Below are 18,744 nucleotides of genomic sequence, written 5' to 3'. Positions count from 1 at the left end.
GTTGTGGTATACTGGCAATATTTGAAACATGTGCTCATGTGTATATTTAATAAAATGCAAGGATTTTACAGTACAGTGGCATAGTGTTACTATATTTGGTTACTTTGTGATACAAATTACATATATGTATATTTAAAAATAAATTTCTTAAATAAAAATATAAGCTCTATACAGCATTATGATGTGGTCTGTGAAATAATCTCTATTTATATGTAATTTTCTTGCCCAATACCCAGAAAAGGAAACAACCATCTAAACCCAACTGTGCCAGCTGATGGGGTAGCAGTGATGTCTGGAATTTAGAAGCTGAAGACATGATGGCAGGAAGGAAACTTCCTTTCAGAAATTCGGGGTTCACTTCTTGAAATTCAAGCAAGTCTCTCCAATTAATTAAACGAGGAGGTCATTAGACTGAGGTGGCTGTAAAGCGGGGCAGCCTACCAAACAAACCAAAATCTAAGCCTGTAAATGCCTCAAGGTTACAAAATCAAAAGCTAAGGACAAATAGCTAATCATATAATTTCCTTTCCTTGCTTGTACACTTCTGTGTAAGTCTTTCTTCTGGCTCCTGTCTACTTCTGGTTTGGAGGGAACATTTGGAATGGGTATTTGCTCAAATAAACTCTTAAGATATTTAGTCTACCACAGTTGCCTTTTAACAGATCTATAAGATCTATAAACAAGTATTAACCGACCCATTTATGGATTTTTAACACCTGCATATTTATACTTTCCTACTTCAGCTGAATAGGAACCACTTGCTCAGTGGTAAAGAGTAGATGTATGATGGTTCTTGTTCAATAATGGAAAGAGCTAAAGGAAAAACAAACTTTTTCTTTCAATTGATATCATTAGGTTGAATTTAAATTAGACAACATTTGAGAACACTCACACTCAAATTTTTTTAGAATTGCAGGATGTGAAGATTATCTTCTATTCGAATGAAAATGTTTGTGATAATACTGTTTGATATATTCAAAAATGCAGATTCCTTATTGCTTCACCTATCTTAAAAATGTGTTTTTTTCCTTGCTTCCTTTTCCACTGTAAGTTTAGCGTGCTCTATACATATTTTGCAGTTAAAAAAGTATTTGATATATATTTGATAAATTAGCTAAATGCCAAATGGTTTTGACACGATTCTCATCCTAGAATCTGTATGCTTTAAACCTACACTGATAAGTAGATTGACAAATAGAAGAAAAACACTGGAAGAATCAAAAGTCAATTCTTTGCTTGTAATAATGTAAGTAAAGATAAAGGAAAGAAAAAAAAGCTAATACTATGGGTCGGGGGGGGGACAGAGAGAGAGAGAGAGAGAGAGAGAGAGAGAGAGAAGAAAACTGCTCGTTTTTAAATATGTCATTGTTTCTGAAACAAGAACAATAGAACACTGACCACAAATGGCTTATTAATCTCCAGGCACAGCTTCTAGTGTTGCCCCATATTCAAACTGATATTTGATGACAATATAAGACATTTGACTCTTGGGAATCTTTTGTTTAGTTTGACCTTAAATTTGTTACAGTTATTAACCACAGGATTGCAGGTTTTCATAGAATCACTAATTGGAGTAAGAATGGAACTGTGTATTCTAGATCACAGACCATTTCTTTGCATATGTATCCATAATATAATAATGCTTCTATAATTTATTTATATGTAGGAACACTTCTAATTTCAAATAGAGATGGTCATACGAACCAATGGTAAATATCAAGAGAAAAACACCAATAGTTTTTAAAAGTATAATTTGTATAATGGATAGATGGTTCCAACTTCATGCTAATGGATGTTTTCCTCAGAAATTAACTAACGCCTATTTTGTATTTTAATTTTGCTCTCTGTTAAAGCCTTAGGTATTATATCTAAATGCTTGCTGCTGCTGAATGTATGATTCAGTAAAATCAACTCATTGTTGGTGATATTTTTACTTTTGTACATGCTATATTGTCTTCCAGTGTGGTTTGTACTACTTTACATTCCCCCAGCAATGTATGGGAGATCCAGTTTCTCTACATCAGGAAATAGATAATGCTATATATAGAAAAGTTTCCAGAACATTATAATACAGGAATCTTCTTTTATTTTGAAGTTAGCATACTCTACATCTAAGACCAGGAATGCGCTGGTAAACTAGCTCCCTGGAATTTAGGAGAAAAAAAAAGCCCTGATTTATAGCAAATGCCTACTTGTGTATGCAAGGTGTTGATATACCTGCCATGGCTCATTTCAAACTACCTCATGATTTCACTGAGAGAAAATTTGGGAAGACATGCATATAAGCGGTTCTCATAAGCTGGTATAAGCCAGTTCCCGCACTCTGCTGCACAGAAACATGCACGTGTGTACACACACACACCGCACACACACATCAGATTTATCTCCATCATTAATATAGATAGGAAATTAAATAAAATGATGGCATGAATTTAAAAATATGATAACATAATCAAATGCAGAGACAGATATAAAATAAAAAGTACAGCATGGTACAATTTTGGGAAATAAAAAGTGTATAGTAATGTATAAATATATTTATAGAATACAAGAAATTAAAAACACCAAAATGTTAATAGTGTTTATTTCTGGGTAGTTAGATGACGAATGGTTTTAGTTTTTCTCAGTATTCCAAATTCTTTTCAGTGACTTTCTTTTTTAAATCAAAAATAAATAACATATACAGAATACAGAAGAGAATAACTGTCTAAGGATAGAAATGCAAAGCAAGAAAGACCTGCAGAATGTGGCATGTGTGAGACAGCCACCATTTGAAAAATCCTCTGCCACCAGCATATTGTCAGGGGAGGGCTAGATTTAATTGAAGGAAGAAGAGGAAGAGAACTTTCAGAGAACTGTTAGAGGTTATAGAGAAATTTGTCAACAACTGATTGTGAGTTCCAGAGGTTCCCTTCCAGAATGGATTTCAAGAGCTGGGAAAGACGGGAGATGAGTCCAGAAGACGGGCTACACAGAGCTGTATGGACATGGATTTCTGGGTATGTGACAGAACCAGGCAGCATGCCTCAGCTTCTCTCTCTGGCTTGTTAAGCTAACAAGGTAAACGAGTTTAAGTACTGTCATAAGGGAGTCCTTATGGTCAGGTAGACAGACAGGGATAGAGACGCTGCAAATGTTGGGTATGTGTTGGGGGGAAAGGTGAGTGTGTGGCACTCAAAAATGGTGAGTAGGTCAGAAGTGGAGCAAATGATTAGGAACATGTAGAATTTAGAGAAAATGCATTTCAGCTAGAAATTATTGGTGCTGCCTTCAAAACATGATCAGTAAAGGGTCAGTTCTCCTACAACCTTTTAAAAATAGGCATATCATACCAACAAAAAATACACATGATTACGAATGTATGTGTAATAAAACAGCAATTCTTAAATTAATGTTTAATGTAAATACTTAACTATAATTTCCATTGTGAAGAAAATATTTAATTGTGACAAATTAGCCTAATTGGAAAATATAGAGAGAAATATGATATACTTACATATACTACCATCTGAAATTAATAAATGTTAACGTTTTACAACATTTGCTTCAGATCATTTTTTAAGTAAGAAAACTCAACAATGTGCCTGTGTATATTTTGCCATTCCTTTTCCTTCTTTTCTAGAGGTAACTTCTATCATGAAGTTGATTTATTCTTTCTAGTCATGCTCTGTATACATGTTAGCATAGGAATATATCCATGAAAGCATTGAATATTATTTTGTGAGTTTTAAAATTTTATAAAAATTTCATCATATTATCAAAATCATATTACTTTTACCTTCCAATATAAAGCTACCTTCTTTTCATTATGCTTTAGAGCTGTATTCCACCACATGGCTATGCCATGATTTAATCATCCATTTATCTGTCAATAACATTTTGGTTACTTTCAGTTTTTAAAATTCCAACAGTGTCACAATGCATGTTTGTGAATACATCTCCTTGAACACATGTACATACTTTCAAGGGTACATGCTTAGAATAAGAGTTTCTGAGTTATAAGGTATGGGTGTTTTCTATTCCCTGATTAACTATTGCAAAATTGCTCTTCAAAAAGGTTGTATCAATTTCCACTCTAACCAGCAAAGTTTAGGAATACCCATTTGCCTATACCTTTGTCTACACTTGGGATTTTCAGACTAATACATTTGTCAATTTGATAGATACATTTGCCATTATATTTCACTCTTTTCATTTGTATTTCCCTGATTATCAGTGAAGTTGGACTTCTTATCTTTTTTTTAATTGACCATTCTTGCATCATCTTTTTTGAATTTCCGATTCATATTATTTTCTCATGGATCAATTTTCTCTTTCTTATTACTATGTTATATATTATATATTTATATATTACATATACTATATGTTGTATATACACATATAATATGTTCTAGATATTGTTTTTTGTCTGTTACACATGTTTCAAATATTTTTAGTGCTTAGTTTTAGTTTTGTTTTGTGTTTCATTTGGAAGATTTTCAAAATGATATAATTGAATAGATCAAATGTTTCTGCTTAGAATTTTTGCCTTTTGTGTCTGATGTGTTTAAGGTCATTAGTAAAATATTTTAATATTTAATGTAATCCATGGAAATAACTCACACTATTATTTCATGGGTAGAACTAGCTCAACAATGAAGATAGAATGATCAAATTTTCCAAATAGAGTACTATCAATCACATGAGATATATGTTAGATTACAAAATGCTGCTAAGTAGGCCAGACTGTAAATGCTGAAAAGAATAAGTGTTTCCTATTCACTTTGCCCTGTACATGTTTTATGTATAGAATAAGTTTGATTGATGAGATTTAAAGTTGTTACAGGAAATGTTTGGAGCAGATACAGAAAACAAAATCAATAATGTCTAGAAAGAATGAATTCATATGAGCAGATTTATTATCTTGACCTTTTGCTCCAAATGCCCTGTCTCATTTGGTTATTAAAAAATTAAACATACTTATTATAAAGCAACAGGGAATAGATAACTCTGATGTGGCAACATTATTAAAATCTCGTGCTTGGATGTAGTTTGTGAGCCCAGCATTACAGATTTCTTTCAGAAATGATTCTGTCCCCATATTAGGGTCATTTCATTGTTTCCTACCCCATTCACCTGGAGGATTTAGGATAATCACATTCTGCTCAATTTTCACAGTGATGAGCTAAATTATTTTTAGTTCCAAAAGATTTCAGGAGCAGGTTAGGTTAATTTGGATATCTTAGAGTTAGCTGAGTTTCTCTTTGATCTATTTATGGAGACATTTGTTGAAAGGTAGAACAATATCATAATATTCTCTACCGCATAAGATTTGTTTTCAATGACCATAGATAACATTGATATTTAAACACATTTTTTTTCAACTTGTCTATTTTTCTTTACTTCTTTGGTGGTTTCGTCAGTTTCATGACTTAAAAAGGTCATCTATTTGGTATGATTGCCTCAAATTTATTTCTCCAGCCTTATCGAAATTGTTTCTCCAGAAGTAATAGCTCTATTTATATTTTGAACAGGCTTCTCAAAGTTACTAAAACTGAGTTTCCAAATCACTCAACTCCACCCTCAAACCAGCAGCTCCCATGATCTTTCCTGCCTCAGCACTAGTAACTCCACTCTCTTAGTTGTCCAGGCCAAATATGGCACCATTCTCTACCTTACTCTCTCTATACCACATTCCCATCTACAAGAAAAGTCCTATCACCTCTGCCATTAAATGTCTGGAACCAAACACTTTTTACCATGTTTACTGGTACCACCTTCGCCCAGGCAATCATTGGATAACCAATATATGACTTATTGCTATACATTTATAACTACATCTGAAGTTTAGCAATGTTTTTGGAGGTGAGCACTTAAAGTAACGCTAAATAGAGTAGCTAAAGTGTTTGAATGTCATGTCCATTTCACATTCAGAAGCGTACATTGGTCCAGGAAGCACCTTAAATGTGATGGTTCATTTTCTGTGTTAACTCTACTGGGCCATGGGATGCCCGTATTTTTGGTTAAACATTATTCTGGAGGTTTCTGTGAGAGGTTTTTCTTTCTTTCTTTCTTTCTTTCTTTCTTTCTTTCTTTCTTTCTTTCTTTCTTTCTTTCTTTTTTCTTTTTTTTTTTTTTTTGATGAGATTAGCATTTGAATGGGTAGACCTAGTAAAGCAGATTACCCTCTCTAATGTGGGTGGGCCTCATTCAATCCTTCCAAGGCTGAATAGAACAAAAGACTGAGTAAGGGAGGATTCATTCTCTCTTTGCCTGACTTTTTGAACCAGAACATAGGTTCTCCTGCCTTTGGACTTGGACTCAGTGTAGAACTTATACCATTGGCTTTCCTGGTCCCCAGACCGTTGGACTCGGACTGGAACTATACCATTGGCTCTCCTGAGGTCCAGGCTTATTGACTGCAGACCTGAGACTTCTCAGCCTCCATAACCCTGTGAGCCAACTCCTTATAATCTCTCTCTCTCTCTCTCTCTCTCTCTTCCTCCCTCCCTCCCTCTCTCATTCTCTATTTCTATTTAGGGGGCATATTTCTGTTCAGTGTGAGGAAAATATTCCTTAGAATTAGAATGTTTCCATTTTAAAAGGGGGGTATTTAATGAGGTTGTGGGCAACTTGTAACTAAGTTTTTAAGGTACAATAGGGGCCCCTCTGTTTTAGAGGGATGTGGTAAATGGGATCCTATACATGCCCAATGGGTAGATGAAGAAATGGTGATATTTAATTATATCCTTTCTCTCTTCAGAATATGTACTGAAAATAAAACACCCAAATGAGCAAACAAAGAGACAGCATGGTGTTTTGCACAAAACAGATGACCAATAAATCTATGCAGAATTAATAGATTAACAATTATAGTACGTTACAACACTCAAAGGATCATGGAGACATCATTTCTCCATCATCTGTGAAGGATTTAGTTGTTTAAGATTACACAATTCTTTATTTGGAGACTATAAATTCTGCCCATATGCTTTTGGAGCTAAATTATTTTAATTTTTTGCTACATACTTCATGTAAACTATGGTCTGATAGGTCCCAAAGCTCTAGCATTGAATCCACTATGTAGGCATATGTTCTATAAAACAGAGATTAGTATACTTATACAAAATATACTAGAATGCTGATATCTTTATGTTCAGGAAAATACCCCATGGGATTCATTTACTACTTGTTTTTTTCACATTTTGAGGGAAAGAAATTTCACATAACAGCTGATGAAATCCAATAATCTAGATTCATTAGGGATTTTCCATAGTCCCTCGAAAATATGTATAGTATAAATAAGCATTGTGTTTTTGTATATTCTGTCTACATAGTGTCTTGAAGTCTTAAAATAATGAAAATTGAATCTTCTTTTCTAAACACTTTTAAAAAGTGAAGTGGTTAAAAATTCTTTAGGACTAGATATTACCTGATATTGAGCTTGTTTCAGTACAATTGCTTTTGAAAATTATTTATTTAATAATCAAAGTTGGTTCCTTTTTTGTACTGGCATTCGTTAGATGAATGTTTGGAGTACAATGTTTGGAATACAAAAATTGGTTCAAACTATTTGTTACAAATTACCTATATGACCTCACAACTGAATGTTTGATGCTTCCCAAATCCTGTTTAACTTAATGCCATGGAGACGGTCTCTGACAATTCCTTTTATCAAAATTACTCCTGATGTATTTCTATGAGTGTTTTCTTGTAGTGGACAAGAGATATTCCATCTTTTTTTTTTGAACTGTAGCTATTTACCTTTATTTGATTTGATCTTTTTTTCATCCATCCTGGAGTTTTACCTCATTTCATATCTTTAGCTTCCAAAAACTTCAGAATACCATATAGTCTTTAAGTAAGAACAAATTAATATTACTCTTTTTGGGAATTTTTTACAATTGTTGAAAGAATTATAACATTTTGGGGTGTTGTAAAATGAGATTAATACTTAGCAGTGATTCTTATTAGCTGGTAATTTTGTATAATGTTAGCTAGTACTACTCTCACATACATCCAATCCTTTTCAGGAGTGTCCAGTTCAATGCAATAAGCCCCTTAAATGAATTAGTTACTGAGTTTTTCTCAAGAGAATATATGACTGAGGGTGTTAGAAACTTCACTGGACATTAAAAGATTGTAAAGGATCATCTTCACTTCTAGACTTTGACAATTTTAACAAAATCTAAAGAAATACAATGAGGAAGCACAACGTTTTAGGGGGTAGCTCTTCTTCCCTATAATTATATTGATAAAAAAATTAATGACAGTCCTAAGTCATTCCAGTTATTATTTATCTTTTTCAGAGGAGCATCCCAGTCAGTAACCAAGCTCTCAAAAAAGTAAAAAAGGAAAGAAAAACCTTCCTGCTACCTTTTCCTGTGCTCTCCTGTACTGTTTTTCTAGGGAAATTAAAAAAAAAAATTCCAAAAATTGATGAGGTGGAACAGACACACAGTAATGCCATGTCAACATTTATTTATAGCCTGCCAGTTAAGATGGACCAAAAAAAAAAAAAAAAAAAAAAAGTAGGGGATTTAAAAAAAGTACTTGCAAAGATTTCCATTGTCAGATGGCACATCTCACTTGTCAAACTAGAACTGGAGACAGTACAATCTATATCTGTGATTATTTGCTTGGGTACCCCATCCATTTTCCCAGATCCTACATTAATCATTGTATTTCTACTTGCCTGACATTGCATTCCAACTTCAGGATAGAAAAGACTCTGTTTTCACTTATCTTGTATATTTTGTGATTTTCACAGACCTTACTGGTTTTAATAGATGCTATTTATATAAACATAACAAGCGCTATCCTTATGATTGCCATTTGTTGTAAAGGTCTGTGGGATTATTCAGTTATTTGGTATTTGGAATAAATTTGCCCATAAGGGCAACGCTACAAATTACATAAAATATTTATGGCTAACAGCGAAATTGCATCTATTTCACAATGTGCCTAAATTGTAGTTCTAGAAGTAACATTTCTGTGTGCTAATCATTTATAGTTTTGCTCCCATAGGTGTAGGACTTTCCCAGGCATCTATCCAATCATCTATTCATTAGAAAATATTGTGCTAGTGTTTCTTAAGTGACAATATTAGAGATTTAATAGTGTTGGAAAGACTATTTCTGCTCTTCAAAAACATAGTCTAGTCTCGGTGACAGAAAGTATGAGGCAAAAACAAAACAGTGTTCTAACTGTCCAGCCCCCTTCACTGCTGTGTGACGCTCGCAATGGGCAGGGCAGGGCAGGAGGCAGAGTGGTCAGTGCAGAGGCAGTTAGCAGAATTCAGGAGGGATACGGTGTTGACAGCGGAGATGAAAGTCAATGAACACAGTTTCAAGAGACACTTAGGAGGGAAAGGAGTCCAAGATGACACCTAAGACATACATTGCCTTGGGCAACTGTTGGGCAGTGGATTGGAGAGAGTTTATATTCCAGCTACATGTTAATAAGAGAAACTACTTTTTTTTAGAAGAGTAAGTAACTGAACCCAAGACAACCAATTCTCTGGTGGGGGTGATCATTTAAAGTGAACTCCTCACTGTTACCAAGTTCTTGAAGATTTACTCCTACCTTGATTACTAGTTCCATTAATTTATGCATCCATGTATTAAAATGATGAGATTTATTCCTGATAGAACTCATGTCGAGATCACTGCATTAGTTTTAATGTAGTTTAATCTTTTCTCTAACAAAAGATAAATCAAGCATTTCTCACACTCTTCATCTGGCTATGGTGTTTAAAATTGGTTCAGCTCAGCCAATGAAGCAACAAGCAGTTTCTGTTCCCCCCCATCCTTGTAATACCAAATATATCAGTAATGAAAAGAACTTGATACTTAAAAAAGATTTCGCTGTCATGGTTTTTATGCATTGTTTCTTCCTTATAATTCATTGCGAGTGGCTAAGCTGAACATGTGACATTTTATATTAAATTATAATAACCTATTTACTTAATACGTTTTCAAATAAATGATTCACAACCTTCTTTGGGTGCAAACTTCAATTTATCTTTTCAGGAATTTTGGCAGGCAAGGTTAGGGTATCTTCAGAAATAAATACCTATCCATTTTATTATGCTTGTATTTACGTAGGCTCAACAGCAAACTTTCATATTAGATTGGGCTTTACTTTTCTTTTTTTTTTTTTCCTTTGTTTTCATGTAAGATTGGGCACATGCATTTTGGTGATACCCAATATCCTTTCCTGTAAAGCTGACTTTCAGTGAAAATTCCATAACTTTAGCTTTTTAAACATTTTAGATACCTCAGTCATTTCATTTTGGATGTTATTCTTTTGGCAATAGGTCTCTATCTTTATCTTCCAGAATCTGAATGGCATTCAGTCCTTTGCAGATTTGACACATGACTTCCTCAAACATACAATTCCTTCACTTCCGAGTATATTTCATCTCTCCAACTGTCACTGCAATCCTTGTAGCCCTTTAGAATATATTTCCTTTGTTCGTTTTCACATTTTTACTTTGGTTAAGTACTTTGTCAGTCAGAAAATGATTCACTGAATTTGTTGACCCCATGCAGTGTAATTTGACAGTGTTACGTGTTTCTCACACTTATCCTTTCATTAATGTTATTCCCTTATTTATCATTCATATTTCTTTTACAGTTCTCTAAAAGAAAACCACTTTTCCTGCATTTATTATCACCTTTTTTCAACGATGGCCAATTTAAATTAGAGCCTAAGACTCTGAGAGAGAACCTTATCTTTTGTTAATAATAATAAAAATCTAATGAACTATTTTCTTGAATTTCTCTGAGAAAAAAAATAATAGCAGTTTAAGACAAATAACTGCTCGTTCTCTCTTTTTTAAAGGAAAGATTTAATATGAATGATGAAACTTTTTATAGAAGAAGTCCATTAAAAGTACTTACAGTTATTGCTTTCAACAGCCATTCAACAACAAACATATTTCTAACTGTCTGAGATTGCTGAGTTTAGAAGGAAAGAATGATTTAAAACTGGTTAGGTATTGATGACAATTGGGAAATGAGCCATCAGTGGTAACAGAAACTTTCCCCTGGTTCCCGTGCTGGTTACTGACCGTACTTAAATAAGCAAGGCTGTCTGTTTTGATCTCATATAATACAAGAAAAAGTCAAATTAAGGATTTAATTTATTATTAGTTACGTTTGTTAGTCCATGTTCACCATATCTCAGATCAAAGATATTGTCTTGCTGTTACCCAGGTTAACTTGATTAGTGAGTTCATCACCATCATTAGGTCAGGGAGATTTTATATATATATATATATATGTAAATATATATTTATGTATATATATATGTATTCTGCATAACTTACATGAATAGTCTCAATTGCCACTATCTAAAAGCAGGGAGAAGCCCATTTTACACTAAAGGTTGCTTTCATCTTCATAAGGGAAAGCAAGTGAAAACATAACTACAGTAATCAATCAGTAATACTATTCTCTGCGTCAAGGATGGTATTGAAACTATAATGGTGACATGAAGACAGCACTGAAGCTACAATAACAGGTTTGAGTTTGTCTCTGCTTCATGTACTGACTATATGACTGGAGAAAATATACCAACTTTTGGAATCATTGGTTTTCATCAGTAAAGAAGACTTGCCCTCTCACAAAGGATTTTTAAAAAGTACCATATAAGCTAATGCATATGAAAAGCCAATAACCTTCCACAGTAATATTATATTTTTTCTAACAACCCCTCCATAATCCCCCACTCAAGTTTTTCCTAATACATTTACTTAATCCATTCAAGCACCAGTCTTGTTTTCCCTTTAAACTAGCCTCTTTAAAACTGGGAACTATTATTATTCACCCATATTAGTAAGGTAGATACAACCAGAAAATTGCCTTAACATCTATGTACTTACAGAGACTGTACAGGCTTATTCAGTATTCATATCTTTTGTTTTAAAATAAGCAATTGACATTCCAACCACCCCTTTTCCACTTTGCCCCCCATGTAGATTAAATATATCAGACTGAAAACTGCAGTTGGATTCTGGAATTGGGTTTAGAGATTCCTTTTTAATTATCTAAACATGATGTGCCCAATATTTTTTTAAAGAGCAGCTATTTCTGACGAGTTCAAACCTTATAATGAATCAAAGTCTCTGTTAGTTGGAGAAAATGGTCTGTCACAGGAATAGTGAATTTGACCTTGACCAAGTCAGATTTCCCTCAAGGGAACTGGTGGGGACCTCTAGGCTGTGGTCTTGTTCTTAACTTTTCTCTTCCCTTTGTATCCTTTCTGCTTTTTCTTATTTTCCATTTTTAGTGATTTTTATTTTTAAAGCTCATCAGCATATCTACAAGTAGGGAAAAATTTATAAAATTGAATTAAAATGCTATAGTACATAGCAGCCATGGATATATTAAACTGTTGAGCAATTGCTTTAGCATGAACACTGACCAATGAGTTAATGTACACAAGAGTATTACAACTGAATGTCAGCCGTGCTTCCCAGTCACTTAATAAAAGTTTGTCAGTGGGAGAAGTTGTAATAAATACATATAATTATACAAACAGTTGTAGTATTCACTTTGCCACAATTGGCATAAGCTACTTAGGAACTGTTATTGGCCTTACCTCAAATTATGTGGAAAGAATTCTCAGAAATGTATGCGTTAGACTAGGTTCTCACATATTTTCAAACAAGAGTTTGCAATATGTAAAACAGATGAAAGAACAGCTGCTCTAGGAAATGCAGGAACCTCTGGTACCTTCCCCATCAGTCCCTGAAATACCTCCAGGGCACGCCAATATTGTATAGATGTTTGAAAGTCCCGAGAGCAGGGAGCATTTTCAATTCTTGAAAACTCAAATCCATATTAATTTCTTTCAGTAGGAAAAATAAACAACAACATATGAAATGACAACTTGGAGCAGAAGTTTTAGTATATAAATGTGTTGATTGAAATAGCCTTTTGGTACAATTCTTTAAAATCCAAGAATCGTGAAATTTTAGTTTATTACTATTTGCTAAATATACGAGGTATATACACTTACCTAAATGAAGCATTCTGTCTGGGTCCCCAGAAAATCGAAAGATAAGGAAACATAAGCCTTACATTCAAGGACCTTCATGGTTTAGTAAAGGGAACCAATAACAGTAACGCAGGCATAATAGCTTTCTTGATTCACTATTTAGAATTTCCCAATTGTTGTTGTCCTCTATCAACATTAATATGCATGTTATTTTCCATGAGATAGTTATGCCAAGGAAAATTCTACAAAAGACTCCATAACTCTAGGGAAAAAAAACCCCAGTCTTTCTGAGGATGCCCATTCTTTCACAAGCCTCCTTACAGCTGGTACCACCCGAAGTGTCTACACTGCAGCATTTATGACATATTCAAGACAAAGAGGAGACTTACTCATAAATACAGGAGAGAGAATAAGAGGTTATGGGCTAGCATCCACAGATGTTAGCTCTTAAGAACCTTCTTCCATTTTTTATGCTTTATATTAAATTTATACTTGTACGAAAAGATAAAGTTTCTGTCAGTTTTTATTGGCAAGATAGAATCGTGTTTTAAAAGCAGCTATTTTATGCTTGTCTTTAGAGAAACTGTAGCCATGTTGGTGTAGGAAATCTGTTTTTTTTTCTTTCTTTTGGTGTCAGTCTATATTGATCTAGTAATGGCACACAGATCACATTCTCTACACAATTTAACCATAGGCTTTTATTGTTTGTTTTCTTTGCATATTAATATGGGTTTGCTGTCTGATCAGTTAAGAAATAGATTTTTTGCATTTGTCCATAGGTAATGGAGTGAGGTAGGCCTGTACGTGGCAAATACTAAAATAGGACAGAATGATAAATCGTGCTGCTGCTGGCCCATCTTTTACAGCAGAGTGTTACTATACAGTCTACCCTCTTAATTCCCTGGCGCTATGGACAATTTGCATGTATTAAATGGTCCTTATCATTTCCTATAATTAGGGTGTTGCCACATAGTTGAGGAGATTTCTCAAGTACCATATGGCTCATTAATGTCTTATTGGTAAGTTCCAACCAGGTAATAAAGAATTGAAAAATGTGAGTTGTGCGCTATATAGATTGAATTCACCCTATTATTACTCTGCTTTGTAAGTTGAAGCTCTTGCATGTCTTTTTTTCAGCGTATACATGTATGTTCATGCTGCATACAAGTGTGAACTAAATTGGTTAAGTGTCCAAATATATATCTGAATATTGAGATTCTGGGTGGATAGGAATCCAACAACATTATTGAAAAGAATAGAATAACCTCCCCCAGACATGAAACCAGAGCTGTAGAACATTAAGAATCAATACATATTCTTGGCTGATTAAAATGATCACAAATCTTGGAAATGTAATTTCATATATTTCAAATGAAAATAATTGGTAATATGCCAATGTGAATGCTAAAGAAAACAAACCACACCTTAAGTCATACGATGCGTGGGTACGAGACCCCATTATTTCCCACACAGATACCATGCATTCTCCTTCAAGTCTTCTGAGTGCTAATGAAGTGAACTGTGGGCATTGGCTGTAGACATTGCCTCATGAGTGGAATATGGTCTGCAGATCACTGACAATCACATACAGCATGACTCCCACAAATTCTGCCATCATGGAAAGAGGTAAACAAATGATGTCTGAGTGAGTTTTGCAGGAGACTTCTGGGAATGCTTCTACATGACCCCTGCTTCCATGCAGATACAGCAGTATTCACCAAGGCTAACATTTTATATGGCCTGCAGGCCACACCATAGTCAGTTCCTGTGTATATATATTATACCGTGTTTCCCTGAAAATAAGACCTAGCCAGACCATCAGCTCTAATGTGTCTTTTGGAGCAAAAATTAACATAAGCCTCAGTCTTATTTTAACATAATATAAGATCAGGTATGATATAATATAATATAGTATAATATAATATAATACAATACAATATAATACCAGGTCTAATATAATATAATACCAGGTCTTATATTAATTTTTGCTCCAAAAGACACATTATAGCTGATGATCTGGCTAGGTCTTATTTTCGGGGAAATATGATATGAGTATGTATACACATATTTAAATAGTACATCTATATCTGTTTGTACTTATATCTAATATAGTTACAATTATTCAAATACATGCCTGTATCTATAAAATACAATAAAAATGATAGATGGAAGTTACTCACCAAGAGCCAATTCAACCAGCAAAGCCAAACCTCTTAAAAGAAGGATTTATTTTATCATAGCACACAAAATTCATCTCAAACATTTACGTGTTTTTTTTTTTCCTAAAAGTTTTCTTTGAATAGTATAACATCTAGCTCCATGGAAAGGACAGTTTATTCCATTCAAGGACATCCCTTACTGGGTACGAAGTATTTTAGATACAGAACCTGGTAACATGGTAGCCTTTATAAAGAACACAGACAGCAAGGCTTTACAAACAATCCCCCTTTAGCTTTGAGGAATACGCGTTTGGTAACAACCTAACTGTAATACACAAGAAAAAGTTTCAAAGGTAACACTGTTTTTAGAGAGAAAGAGAGACTAGGCTTGAAGTCTTGCTTGCTTTCATTTTTGCATAAAAAGCCTCTAAAAAAGCGTGAAGCCTGGGAGCCTGGAACCATGCTGACTTGCCCTTGAAAGCCCTGGTCCTGCAGCTCTGACCTCGGCCTTGCTGGGAGCTTCCTCCCGGCCTCCCTTCCTGCCTCCCAGGTTCAGTGATCTCACCAGCTGTCTCAGACTCTTCCTGAAACCAGCCATCTGTCCTCTGTCACTCTCCAGCAGCTGATGCGCTACACGAAATAAGGTAACCAGGAACAAGGATTCCAAAATGAAACATTTCCAACCCCTGGGTGGACAACTTTTAGACATTCCTGAATCGTTTTCTTTATTTACTTCTCCATCATGGACCTTCAATTCCTACTTTCTCACTCAGTTCATTTTCATTCTACTTTTTCAGGTCAACCATGAATATTCTACACGTCTCCCAATTCAAGATTTCTTCCATTTTAAGACTGTGGCTAAGAATTCCTCAAACATACCCTAGGCACAGGGCTGGTGTCAACGCACGTTCCCCTTCGTCCATCCTATCCTACTTTCTGGCAATCTTACCAGCAAAAATGTTTTAGAAACGGCAAGGGCAGAATTTGAATCTTTACATTCTAGGCCCTTGGACGACTTACAAACGACTCTATCACAAAAGAGCTCTTGCCTATACTTTCTCTTCCTGGAGTCACTCCTTTTTCTTTTCAGCATTCGCAGGTATCCCAGGGCTGAGGAAGCTGTAACTCAGCACTCCTGCTTCTTCACTGTATTTAGATCCCTTAAGTATGAGCTTCCACCTGCTTTTCAACAGCCTTCATGACCCAGCAGCTTCCCCCAGACATAGACACTCCAGGATGTTGGGCTTTACGCATCAAACAGACTATAAATTAGTTTGTGTATTTTCATTTGTTTTGGTTTTATTAATCCCTCTTCCTTCCTTGAGTACACGAAATGTGCCTGGATTTCCTTCATCTTTCCTCACTGTGCAATTCACGGATAATTCTTAGAAGTCTTTCATGTAGCAATTTCTCAATAAGTATAGTTCATTTCCCGAATCATTGACTAATTGGACTTAATTTCTTCCCACAAATTCACTGCGGGACCCTAAGACACTGTTTAAGCTTTAGCCAAAACTATTGTACCTTTTGGACAATGTGATGTTTGACAGAATATATTAGGGTAAATTAAATGCTATAGCAAACAAAACCAAAAATCTATCTAGAGGCATAAAACAGATACAAATTTGTTTGTTGCTCATATAAGAGTCTCCAGCCGGTATCTGGCAGGCAGCCTTCTTTTTGGCAATTCAAGGACCAGGCTCCTTTCATTTTGTTGCTTCCTTACCTGCGGCTCTGAGGTCCTCCACTGGAGGTCTGCATCCAGCAGACAGGAGAGAAATTGTGCAATAGGTTGTTATAGGCCAGGGCACTTCCTCCTACGTTGAATTGGCTGAATACAGTCTCATGGCTCTACAGTTATCAGACTCTTTCAAATACAGTCCTGTAGTGCACTCAGGAAAAATGGGAAATGGGTTTTGGTGACCCATCACTGTCCCTGTCAGAGAATGTGCTCATCATGAGTCAGAACCAAGAGGTCCTTCCTGTGGTGCTGGCAGCCCCTGGGACTCAGGGAGCCAAAAAGAAGCTTACTTTTCCAACATCAGGGCCACTAACCTTCAGTTTTAAAGTTAGAGGGGACAGAAAAGTGAAGGCTGTTGATTATTATTGTCACAGGTCATAAGAAGAATTAAGTTCATGCCTTGTGACAAATATTCCCGAGGTGGAACAAGGGCAAAGTACATTTCACCTTCATTATCCAGTATGAAAAAAAACATACAGAAACGGACCACTGTGCCTTTCCATTAATTTTGCTGGTTGGTTTCAGAACAAGGTCATCATGGTTCGTTGTATGTTTGAGAACATCTCAATCCATGGTTACAAATATGCTAGAGTTTCCACCAGCATCAGAAGCTACCTCTAGAACCAGGATCCCAAGTTCCTAGAAAATATTGCCTCATGTATTAATAATTTGAAAATATTTCATTCAAAGTATCAATTATCCATTTACAGGAATTACAAATTTTTCCTTTGCATTGATAGCTATATTAACTCAGTGTTTGTTTTTTGCTGTCTTGCATAATTTACATCCATTTTTATAGTAAAAAGTGTTTAATAGCACGTTATTAATGTTATTTACCTTATAATAGTATTTTTACCTGCATTATCTTATTTGACTCTTTCCTAGACATTTTCTAAGGTATTTGTTATTATTTTCAGCTTTTTTAGATGATAAAGTTGAGGCTTAAGGCATTAAATAGACCTGTCTAAAATTTCACAGTGGTTTCAGAATCAGGACTCAAACTTAGGTTTTCTCATTAGCGTTTCTGACTCTAAATCCTATGCGTAAAAGATCTCATATTAACAGGGTTATTAGATGCCACTAAACCTAAGCAAAAAGCACTACTAATATAGGAGTATTGTGAGTTCTCAGACAAAACAGATGTTAATCTCTTTGTTAAGATGATATTAAAGAGATCTACTCTTCTGCTCTGAGAGAGAGAGAGAGAGAGAGAGAGAGAGAGAGAGAATCTAATTATGGGAGCACAAATGTATGGGGACATACTGAAATATCTTAACTGAAAGAAGATGTGTGAAAGTAGTGGGTTAACAAGAATTCTCCAATTGATAAAATGATTTTCCTGGTATATAAAAATTCCAATTAAATATATACTTATTAACTAGTATGGTTTTCAAAATAGTAATCATTATAAATACCTAGGGATAAAAATCATAGCTATCATTAATTAAGTAGGTTTTATATATGTACCCAATAGCTAGTGAAGTTGAGCATATTTTCATTTATCTGTTGGCCATTTGTGTGTCTTCTTGAAAGAAGTGTCTCTCCAGGTCCTCTGGCCATTTTTCATTTAGATTGTTTGTTCTTTTGGATGTTGAATGGTATCAGTTCTTTCTATATTTTGGATATTAGCCCATTATCAGGGGTGTTGTTTGCAAACATCTTCTCCCATTTGGTTGGTTGCCTCTTAGTTTTGTTGATGGGTTTGTTTGTTTGTTTATTTTGTTCTCCTGTGCAGAAGCTTTTTAGTTTGATATAATCCCATTCATTTATTTTTGCTTTTACTTCCCTTGCCTTTGAAGTCAAATTCATAAAAGCCTCTCTGAGCCCACGGTCCATAAGTTTAGTACCTACGTTTTCCTC

The sequence above is a fragment of the Rhinolophus sinicus genome, linkage group LG11 (genome assembly GCF_036562045.2).
Source record: "Rhinolophus sinicus isolate RSC01 linkage group LG11, ASM3656204v1, whole genome shotgun sequence".
NCBI lineage: Eukaryota > Metazoa > Chordata > Mammalia > Chiroptera > Rhinolophidae > Rhinolophus > Rhinolophus sinicus.
The sequence above is the reverse complement of the archived record's forward strand: the minus strand, read 5'-3'. Positions refer to the sequence as shown.